The sequence below is a fragment of the Pagrus major genome, chromosome 24 (assembly GCF_040436345.1).
Source record: "Pagrus major chromosome 24, Pma_NU_1.0".
Taxonomy (NCBI): Eukaryota; Metazoa; Chordata; class Actinopteri; order Spariformes; family Sparidae; genus Pagrus; species Pagrus major.
In genome coordinates this window covers 13750115-13762146 of record NC_133238.1, presented here as the reverse complement: position 1 = coordinate 13762146, position 12032 = coordinate 13750115, and the positions used below count along the sequence as shown (strand labels likewise).

General features: G+C 45.3%; 1 pseudogene; it reads right to left on the bottom strand.

The window, feature by feature from the left end:
* Nucleotides 1-2813: 2813 nt before the first annotated feature.
* LOC140992281 (E3 ubiquitin-protein ligase TRIM63 pseudogene) lies at nt 2814-3830 on the bottom strand (annotated as a pseudogene).
* Between the last annotated feature and the right edge of the window lie 8202 nt (nt 3831-12032).

The following is a 12032-nucleotide window of genomic DNA, read 5'->3' as shown; positions in this document are numbered from 1 at the left end:
GAGTGGAAAGACTTTGGACTGCTGAAGCGTCAGATTATCCTCAGCTAAACTTTGCAAAGTGTCTTTACACAGAACGACCACTGTGGACTTTGTCCTCCATCACTGCCACTGAAACCACACGAGGAATCATTATCAAAGACCATGAACATCACGAGGACGACCGGTCAGACTGGATTCACTGAGGACAGACATCAGCAGAGAGCAACATGAGGAGGGAACATCAACATTTAGATCATGTTGTCCAACAACTTACTGTCTGTCTGAATCATGCTGTCCTTTAAAATGAATGTCTCGACCAAATGACCGGTCACTCTTCAAGGACACACAGCTGGGATCAGGTCCAGGTCCAGGTCCAGGTCCAGGTCCAGGTCCAGGTCCAGGTCCAGGTCCAGGTCCTGCAGGGCCTCCCTCCACTCTGTCCTCACACTGATTCATGCTGCTCAGCTCACACACACAATGATCTGCAGAGGAAACACAGATCATTGATGTGCACATCACCTGAGATCATGGTTTACATCATGTCTCCTGTCAGGGATCAGATGCTCCTCTGATGTTCTGCTTCATATCAGTGTCAGCTGAACGCAGCCAGACAGCAGAGGAAGCTGCCACCAGCTGCTGCACTTCTGCCATCAGTCCACTAGATGGCGTCATGGAGCTGCAGTGACCTGAAGTGACAGGAACTCTCTGTCTGTTATATGACTGTGGCTGTGTCTCAATTCAGGGGCTGCAGCCTTCGAAGGACGCGGCCTTTGGGGCCTATGAAGGCGAGTCCTTCGGAGAGACCTTCAAAAGCCGCGTCCACCGTTGGGACGGTCCAGCCTTTGGAGCATTTCCTGGTTGCATCACCAGATGTTCCTGCCTCTTACCCTTACGTCACAATTTTTGCCACCCAGGCCCGCGAAAGTGACGATCTACACCACTTGATGTCACCATTTTCCTTCTGTCTTTCTTCTGTTTCGGGTGCGCAAAGGATCTTGGGATATGTGAGGCCGCGAAGGACAGTAGCAGTGGATCCTCCAAAAAGAGGGAAATGAAGGCTGCATTTGAAGGAGCCTTCGAATTGGGACGACCTTCGCGCGACGTTGTGACGTAATTGGCCTTCAAATGCGGCCTTCAAAGGCTGCAGCCCCTGAACTGAGACACAGCCAGTATCACTGTGTCACTGATCTGGAGTCAGCTGAATGTATATATACATGAATATATACATGAATATATACATGGAGATAAATATCGACACATACTGTACATATATGTGATATGTGAGACAGGCTGCAGTTCTCACTGTAAACAACAAACACATGGTGAGCTGATGAACATCGATCAATAAAACACTCAATATAAGTGAGATCAGACGTGAAACTACAACAATAAACTACAATGTTAAAAACTGTTTTTAAAATAACCTGATTTTACATGTCTGATGCTAAAAGACATTGATCTGAGGACAGTGGCGTCGCTGTTAGCAGATCATATTAACTGTACACGGATCGTTAATCTCCTGGTGCTGAGTCGTATCTACAGTCCGTCCTGTTTACTGGAGCGCTGAACAACGTGAGAACCTGATGAACCGAGCTGACGGTGTCAAACTCTGAGCTGACGGTGTCGTATTGATCAGAAAACATGAATGAATGTTGTGAGTGTTTCCTGTGTGGTGAGTGAGCGTGGTGTCAGCAGGATGATGACCATTCCTTCCTGATTATGGACACTTTGAAGGACATTATCTCTACAGTTATATATACAATATATATATAATATATATATAACTTCAGCTGCTGTGCAGGTCACAGCGGTCGTTCTCTCCATCAGGATCCAGTTCCTTCTTCTTTTGTCACTCAGTCCCGTTTCAGTCTAATTAAAGACTCTTCAGTCTGGACCGGCTCACTGATCCACTTTAAGGCCGTGATCTCAGAGACGCTGTCTGAAGGTGACTCAGCGCTCAGTCAGGTTGTTCACAGTCACTGTAGCTTTGCTGATGACAGAATATGTTTATTCTCTTCACACTGAAGCAGAAGGATTCTGGATCAGCACGTTCACGTCCTGCTGTCACAGTTTGAATCTGACTCAGTCCGTCGTGTTTAAACTCACATGTTGATTATCTGGATAAATAAATAATCATAATATATTGTTGTGATGAGACTCCATGTTATCAATGAAGTTCAGATGATTGAAGGTGTCATGTTGCTGATCTACGTTCACACCTCTTTCTCTTATCAGACTGTGAGTGTGATGTGTCTCAGTCTGTTTCCCAGCATGCATCAGTCCAGCTGGGTCACTCTCAGAAACACGAGCTCTCACACCACCGACAGTTATTCTCGTCCTCTCACCACTCAGTAAAAATAGCCTCCGTTTACAGACTAAGTAAGGCCAGGAGGCGTTCACTGACCCTGGTAAATATAGGTAAACATGTGCGGCGCTAAATACAGCCTGCGTGTGAGGCTGGGAGAGTCCCCGAGAGACGACGAGGACAACACACACACCGAGATAAAACTTTATTCACACCTTCAACAGTTGAAATCAAGTGCAGTTCAAGTTTTCAGTTTTACAAACACATCCTGAACACAACAGAATCACTTCCAGTCTACACTTCGTCTTGACTCGAACAACGAAGGAGAAACGTTCAAAAATACAAAAGTATAAAAAGTCAAATACAAAATGTTTCATTTTGTACGAGTAAAAAACTTTTCCAAACGATTGCACGTCTCCGTTTTCAGTCCCTGAAGGTTTCATCAGCAGCTCCTCGTCCTGCCGGTGCTTCCTGTCAACTCGTCCTCCATCATCACACAGTCCAACCTGTCTTTTCTTACTTGTTGCTCTCATTCAGCTCCTTGGTCTTCCTCCTCACCCGCCTGTCTGAAGTCCATGCATACGAGCAGGGCCTCAGCCTCCTGGGTGTCCAGCCTCAGGTGCTCCATGCTTTCGTAGCCCGGCTCTGGCCTCTCCAGCTGGGCTGCACGGGCCGCCTGCTGAGCCTCGTCCTGCAGCTGCTTGGCGGTGAGGAGGAACTGCGCGGCGCTGCAGGACTGCATGCTCTGTGACAGTTTCTCCTGCAGCTGGTTGCTGAGCTGCTGCTGCTGCTTGTAGCGCTCGACCAGCTTCCTGAGCGTGGACACTTTGTCCTGCTCCACCAGGCTGATCTGCTCTAGCAGCTCACCTTTACGCTCCTCCAGGATGGCGTACAGCAGGTCGAAGCTCTCGCCCAGCCGCCTCCTCTTCTGCTCTCCGTTCTCCTGGATCAGTTTACACGTGTCGTCCATCTGCACCATGGCGGCCTGGATGCAGCTGTTTCCTGTGGCGAGCAGCTCCACGGCTGAGCGCAGCTCGTTCTTCTGGCTCTGGTAGACGGCATGCAGCGGCGACACCTCGCAGTCTTTGTGCTGCCCGAACACTTTGCACATGGAGCAGGTGGGCATTTGGCAGCTCACGCAGTAGATGTTGATGCGTTCGTCCTCATGCTCCTTGCACTTCGGCTCCTTGGTGTCTTTGTCCTTCAGGGGGACGTCCTCGCTGTCGCCCCCCTGGCTCTCCTGCTGCTGCTTGTAGATGTCGATGATGTTCTCCACCAGCAGGTTCCTCTGCAGCCCGTACACGCCGTGCCGGTCCAGAACCACCTCGAAGCGGCAGGTGGGGCAGCGGAAGGTTCCCCCGGAGTAGTGATAGGGGTTCCTGGACTCGTAGAGGTCGTTGGCGCAGCCACGGCAAAGGTTGTGTTGGCAGGGCAGGATCACCACCGGCTTGGTGAACATGTCGAGGCAGATGGGGCAGCTGAGCTGCTTCTCCAGACTCTCCATTGCGCTGACAGGACGCACAAGCTGACCCGTCTGGATGTCCATCTTTTTCTTCTTCTTCTGGTCCTTTCGTGTCTCTCTGACTCACGTTGTGTCTCTTCCTCTGTGGTTTATTTCAGTCTGCCAGCGTCAGAAGCCTCCGGCCTTTATACCCCCGGGGGACGGACACCCGACCCCCCGCCGGCTGTTTGTCACACTGATTCAGAGAAAATAGACTCCCAGCAGCCCCTCCTGCTGCTGCACATGCCTCACTGTGGATCAGACACCTGCCCCCCCACAGCCCAGACAGCGCCGACAAGAACCACCAGTCAGAACAATCAGACCAAACACAACAACAACACAAACATTACAAACACAGCTGAGAAATACAAGACAGAAACACACAACATGACTTCAGAGTCAGACTGAAGGATTCTGACAAAGTGTGTGTGTGTGTGTGTGTGTGTGTGTGTGTGTGTGTGTTACAACACACTAACACAACAGCAACAGTGTGTCCAGTAAACAGTCAGTCATGTGGAGAGCAGCTTGTGCAACAAACAGCTGCAGCAGCATCATGGAACAAAACATCTGAGCAACAACAACATCTGAGCAACAACAACATCTGAGCAACAACAACACCTGAGCAACAACAACATCTGAGCAACAACAACACCTGAGCAACAACAACACCTGAGCAACAACAACACCTGAGCAACAACAACATCTGAGCAACAACAACATCTGAGCAACAACACCTAAGCAACAACAACATCTGAGCAACAACAACACCTGAGCAACAACACCTGAGCAACAATAACACCTGAGCAACAACAACATCTGAGCAACAACAACACCTGAGCAACAACACCTGAGCAACAATAACACCTGAGCAACAACAACACCTGAGCAACAACAACACCTGAGCAACAACATCTGAGCAACAACACCTGAGCAACAACAACACCTGAGCAACAATAACACCTGAGCAACAACAACATCTGAGCAACAACAACACCTGAGCAACAACATCTGAGCAACAACAACATCTGAGCAACAACAACACCTGAGCAACAACATCTGAGCAACAACACCTGAGCAACAACAACACCTGAGCAACAACAACATCTGAGCAACAACATCTGAGCAACAACATCTGAGCAACAACAACACCTGAGCAACAACAACATCTGAGCAACAACATCTGAGCAACAACACCTGAGCAACAACAACATCTGAGCAACAACATCTGAGCAACAACAACATCTGAGCAACAACAACACCTGAGCAACAACAACATCTGAGCAACAACATCTGAGCAACAACAACACCTGAGCAACAACAACATCTGAGCAACAACATCTGAGCAACAACAACACCTGAGCAACAACAACACCTGAGCAACAACAACATCTGAGCAACAACAACACGTCCAATGTTGTTAAATGTTTATGAAACAATAAAAATGTTAATATTAAACAATATTAAGCATGTTGTTAAATGTTTTATCTTAGTTCATGTTGTTTATTGTTAGTTAATATTGTTTCATATTGTTTCATGTAGTTTCATATTGTTGTTTATTGTTGTTATTGTTGTTATATTTTCAGAGAATAAATTCTTGATGACATCTCGGTTGATTTGCTCTCTCAGCCTCCTCGCAGGCTCTGCTGTTCACCAGGCTCTGGTTTAAAATCAGTGGTTTTTATGGACAGGAAGTTCACAGCTTCAGGTTTCAGCTCTGACACCACTTCAACCAGAACATGTCTACTGCACAGCCTCACATGTATCACACACACACACACACACACACACACACACACACACACACACACTCACACACACACACACACACACACACACACACACACACACACACACACACACACACACACACTCTCTCAACATGTTCACACATGTGACTGACAGGAGCAACAACAACATAAAGTCAAACTCTGACAGACCCTGAGAGACTCAAACCCACTTTACGTTTGTTTGAAGAAACAGATGTTTTTTTTTTCTTTTAACTTCAATAAAAAGTTCACAGAGACTCTGACGGCTCTGAGTCGTTTAAATTAATAAACACATAAAGTGAATAAAACGTTTCTTTCTTCTTTGTTTTGTCTCGTTTGAGATCATGAAAGCTGCCTTCGCCTCTTCTGCCATCTGTCTTTTTATGAATGAAGTTCTGAATTGAGCAGTGAACACATTAATGAAGACGCTGTTTCACTCTTCAGCCAACAGGTGTCACACTTCACCTGCTCTTCAGCCTGGAGTCTTTGAAGAAAGTTCAGGGAGTCCTTGAGCAGATAATTTCACTCTATGGATCCTTGAGGTATTTCCAGGATTCTGTCTGTGAGCTGAGGAGGTTCCAGGATCCTTGAGGATATTCCAGGACTGTTTGAGTAAGTCAGAAGGTTTTGTGGGGTCCACTCCTGAATCCTTGAGGAGATCCAGGAGTACCTGATTATGTTCTAGAAGAAACTGAAGTAAAACTACTAATACCACACAGTAAAAAAGTAATCCATTACAGATGAAAGTATTTGGTTTGCCTCTAAATGATCCAACATGCAGATGTGCTCTTATTTTGAAAACAGGAAGGAGAAATGAAAACAGCAGAAGACAAACAGATCGTATCTCTTCTTCTCTGAACTCTGCTCTGCTCTCAGCCAATCAGACGCATGGACTCCAGGTAACCGTGGAGACAGGATGTGAGGAATGTGCTGACAGTAAACATGACCCCACACAGGGTCAAAGGTCAACAGAGAGCTGCTTCTTCACAGAGAGCTGTTGATGGTCAGAGGTCACAGCTCCTCCACACAGAATCCCATTCAAAATATACTCGTTTTAAGTTGCTTAAAGGAACTTGGGGCAGGATTTGTGAAAAAATAAATATGCATTTTAAGTTTTTTAATGCTAATGGGTGATGAAGCGTTCAAAACCAAAAAGAATGAGCCCACCCACGTATCTCTCCATTGCCTTGAACAGGCTGTGTGCTGCATAATCTACTGCAATTCGGGCCCGAATTTCCCGCGCAGTCCTGCGGACGTGACGCCAGATGACGCTGAATGCGCATCCTCGGACACGGGTTTGGGTAGTAATGGATTCTGCTACGGCCGCAAACAACCCACCACCACACAAAGTCCACTAAAAAGTCATACTAAGAAGAAAACGAAGGTTTTATCAGCGGCATGTCGTGAGTCGAAACGAAATTACGGTTACAGCCCGCCCTTCCGAAACCCCGCTGTTCCGAAAATAGACTTCCATTCTTCGTAATGGCGGGGTTTCCCATTTTTTCTAAAGACCCCGCTATTCCAAAAAGGCTATTGGGGAGACCCTAACCCTAACCCTAACCCTATTGGGGAGACCCCTGACCCGAACCCGAACCCTAACCCTATTGGGGAGACCCTAACCCGAACCCTAACCCTATTGGGAAGTAATTGGAACTTGAAAGCCGGATTCAGAACAGCGGTGTTTCGGAGTGGAAGGCCGTCCCCCGAAATTACGACCAAAGCCGGGCTGGCACCTGAATAAACATCGGATACGCGTTTGACTCATGGAGGCAGCTTCAACTTGATTTGGGACTGAAAACAGATGCTGACATGGCTCATTTCCTAGTAACCAGGTAAGAAAACATCACAGGTCATGTTTAGAGCTTGATTTGAAAATCATATGAGATCACCGAGGACTCAGAGTGACCTAACGTGCAAAGTAGCGTTAGCTGCAAACATGTAACTTAGTCCACCGCTGTGTAACACTGAATAGTTACAGACTGCGCATTTTCCACAGTCCTTTAGTCTGAAACCGAATAGTTAGAAATATGTCCCTTTATATATGGGACCGAGAGCCCAACCTGTTATCCGGGAGGTGACGTTAGCAGCTGGATGTAGCTACAGGCTAACGGCTTGTTTGTGTCTGCGTAGTAACATTAGCTGTTTACACACAGCAATCCCGTATCAAAGACGATATTTTTGTCCCCCAATATGCCGTCTTTGCTTTCGCCTGTGCCTGTCAGACTACATCAACCGTAACGGTAAATCGCCGCGCTTGTGTGTCGCTACACACAGCGAGCGGCTTCCCGGCTGCTTCGTGTGTGTAGGGGATAAGGCATCAGCTGCACTGCTGTGAAGAGTTCATGCGTGCTCCCGCACCGGCTCGGATGTTGGCTGCAGTTACCCTAACGGACTCAACGGCCGTAGTGTCACTTTTGAGTCTTATTTCTTGATCCTGCCCCAAGTCCCTTTAAAGTATGTACGTATCTAAACTTTACCTCACAGCTAACAGCGGGAGCGATTTGTACGACGGTGGAGTCACAATCACGATTTTGTCTTTCAGGTCAAAACAACAAAAAAGTTTCTGATCCTGAAACTTTTTCCTGAAGCTAATAAGAGCGAGAAATAACCTTAAAATCATGATTGTTTTTGCACAGAGTTTGATGTGCAGAAAAACCACCGGGTTCTTGAAGACCTTCCATCGGTCATTAGGGGGTTTACAGAGGTCCTTGAGGAGGATCCAAGATGTTCCAGGGGTTCCAATGGTCCTTGAGGAAGTTGAAATGTTCCCTCACAGGAACAACCCTGAGAAGTTCCAACAGTCCTTGAGGATGTCCCAGGAGTCCTTGAAGAGATTCCAGGATAATTATTTGACAGACCTCATAAACCAACAGAGAGCAAAGGATGATGGGAAATTCATTCTAACCCTCTAATGCTTGCTGAACACACACACACACACACACACACACACACCATTTGTACTTGTGGACTTGTGAGGACTCACTCAGGTCTCACATTCCTCAGCCTGAAGTCAACAAAACTCACACAACAGACAGAAATACACACACAGAAAACAGGGCTGTGGGGGGGCAGGTGTGGGGGGTCAGGTGGGGGTCGGCGTCGGCCCGTCGGGGCCCCGCGGTGCCCACAGGGACAGAAGGATCACAGTCAGTCTGTCAGTCACAGCTCCTGTTTTCTCCCTCAGAGCTCAGAGAGGACTGGAGTTTAAAAACAGACTTTTTTAAATGAAGTCTGGGGAGACAGGATGTACATGAACTGTTTGCAGGCGCTGAGCTGATCTTGTTCTGGTTCTGGTTCTGGTTCTAGACTGAGGTCTCTGTGTAGACCATGTTCATTAAAAACTTCTTCTCCGTTCAGATGGTCGCCACTGAGCGCGCTCAGACCGACCTGTTTGTTCATGTGACATCATCAGCTCGACAGCTGGTTGATCCTGGACGTCACTAAGTTCAGGCTGCAGTCTGTTTCTCTGCACAGAACCCCATTCAAAATATATTTGTTTTTATACACAGACATGTCTCTGAACTCTATTTCACGACAAAATGTAAGCATTATTTTTATTATTATTATTATTATTATTATTATTATTATTATTATCATAATTATCATAATTTAAAACAGAGATGTTCTTGATCCTGAATCTTTTTCCTTATCAAGTCTGTTTTCAACAAACTTCTGGACTGAGAGGAAACACTTATTAAATTACATGATTTTTGCACAGAGTTTGGTTTGAACCATCAGTCTCTTTTCTTTACATCTATGACCCTACAGCTGTCTGTCTGTCTGTCTCTGTCCGTCCTCTGTTTCTGTGTCAGAGTGGCGCCTCTGCATCTCTTCCCAGCTCTGTGATTGAGGCAGTCACACCTGTGTGCTCGTCAGCTGCAGGTGTGACCTCTCACAGGTAGACTGGGTGGTTCATGTGAAAGCAGAGGGTGGAGACGCATCACAGACCAGACTCTGTGCAAACATTTGTTGTTTTTGGCGACAGTCGTGTGGGACTTGTTCTTCCTCTTCAGCTGTAACAAACACAGTAAGTGGAGCCTTTAATTAAAACACATTCATGTCTGTTAAAGGAGGAAAAGTTTAAATGAGGATCTGAACAGAACTCAGGACAAACATCTGATCATGATCAATAATACTGTTGAACTTAATGTGCAGTTCAGTGTGGATCAATAACTGTGAACCTTTCTGACAGCATGTTACACACCAACCAACCACCAACACCATCGAACACCAACACCACCAACACCACCAACACCACCGCCAACACCACCAACACCACCACCAACACCACCAACACCACCGCCAACACCACCAACACCAACACCACCGCCAACACCAACACCACCAACACCACCGCCAACACCACCAACACCAACACCACCGCCACCACCAACACCACCAACACCACCACCAACACCAACACCACCAACACCACCGCCAACACCACCAACACCACCAACAACGCCACCAACACCAACACCACCAACACCACCGCCAACACCACCAACACCACCAACACCAACACCACCACCAACAACGCCAACACCACCGCTGCCAATGCTGCCAATGCCACCAACACTAACAACGCCAACACAACCGCTGCCAACGCCACCAACGCCGCCAACGCCACCAATGCCAACACCACCGCCAACACTATCAACACCACCACCACCAACACCACCAACACCACCAACACCGCCAACACCACCAACACCACCACCGCCACCACCAACACCAACACCACCAACACCACCAACACCACCGGCAACACCACAACCACCAACACCACCACCAACACCGTCAACAACACCAATACCACCAACACTGTCAGGGTTTTAATGACTTTCCAGGAGTCCTTGGAAACGTCTCAGAGGTCCTTGCAGATTTTTCAGAAGTCTTTTAGGACCTGAAATGATTTCAACTTTATTAAACTTTAAATAAATCGTTTTCAGAAACATGTCTCGCTCAGTAAAATGTTGACAGTATGAAGGGTTAATCCTCATCTCTGATTGGCTGATCGAGTGAAATCATTACATATTTCAGGTTCAGCTTGTTTATTGAACACATACAGTATATGAGATATATAATATATATGACACACACACACACACAAAACACTTTTCTTTACAAAGAATAAAGTTTGGAGACAAACTGACAGAAAAAAAATCAGGTTTTCAACTTCAACTTGACTAAATTCATGTTTTTATGAACAGAGTTTGGTTTGAAAACATCAGATTATAATTTGACTGCAGCAGAGTTACAGATAAAAGTTTGTATTTATTTGATCGGCACTAGTTGGAGGTTATAGATCATCTTTATATTCACTAACTTTAATGATTTAACTTCGTGTTTTTAAGCTTTTATCACATTTTGATCGTCTCCACAATAAAGTTTCCTAAATAAAAAGAAGAAAATTGGCACAAATTGCAGAGAAAAGTTTCATTTTTACAAAAAGATTAATTTTCAACTGTACCTTTTATTCATAGATAAATGTGACATTTAAAAAAATGAACCAGAACAGAGTGACACAAACATTTTACATGAATCATTAAAAATAAAATCAGATGGTGTGAAGAAAAACACATTTATATTTACATATTTATTACAGCTTTTATTTATTCTCAGTTTCTCTGCTGCGACATGAAAACATTCATATGTTGCTCTTCTTCTTCTTCTGTTGAATAAACTGTTTCATATTAATAACGCTTCAGTCTACAGGATCACTGTCATGGTACATAAGTATTAATAACCAACAAAATTAACACAATAATCTCCTCAAACTTTACTGTAAATGACTCCAACATGATTTAATAATATTCTGTTATTTTCCAATTATCAGTTAGTAAATAGCTGATCATTTCTTTAATACAATCCCATCCCCTCAGCAGACCTCTACATGACGTGGGATGATAAATAAATCAGCAGCTGATTATTAAGTGCTTGTTGGAAAACATCAGAATATTATTATTAAACCATGTTCGGGTCATTTCAAGTCATTTTACAGACACGTTGTCTGATAATCACCACCTTCTTATTATAACATTTCCAAACCTGTAAAATTAAGTGTTACTAATATACTAATATGCCAAAAGTATGTGGACACTCTCTCCACAGACTTCAGTGTCCTGTTGTTCCAGTGGGTGAATGAGGAAGAAGATCCTTCAGTAAACGTAGAACTAAATATATCAAAAATATCTTGGAATCAGACAAATGTAGTTGAGTACAAACTACAATACTTTCCTGTTAGAGTAAAGTTACTCAGTAACTTCTGAGCCCTGATGTGGGACTAGTTCTCAAGGTTTACTTTCAGTTGATCAAAGAAAAAGTCCTTGTTAACCATTTTCCACCAAAGTGAACCAAGTGCTGGTTCTAGGCTGGTGCTAGTGCTGGTTTCAAGCTGGTTCAACCTGTGAACTTTTTAGTCATTCAGTCCCTGTATACGTCTCCAGTGTTGCTTCTGACTCTGTATGAAAACATCCAA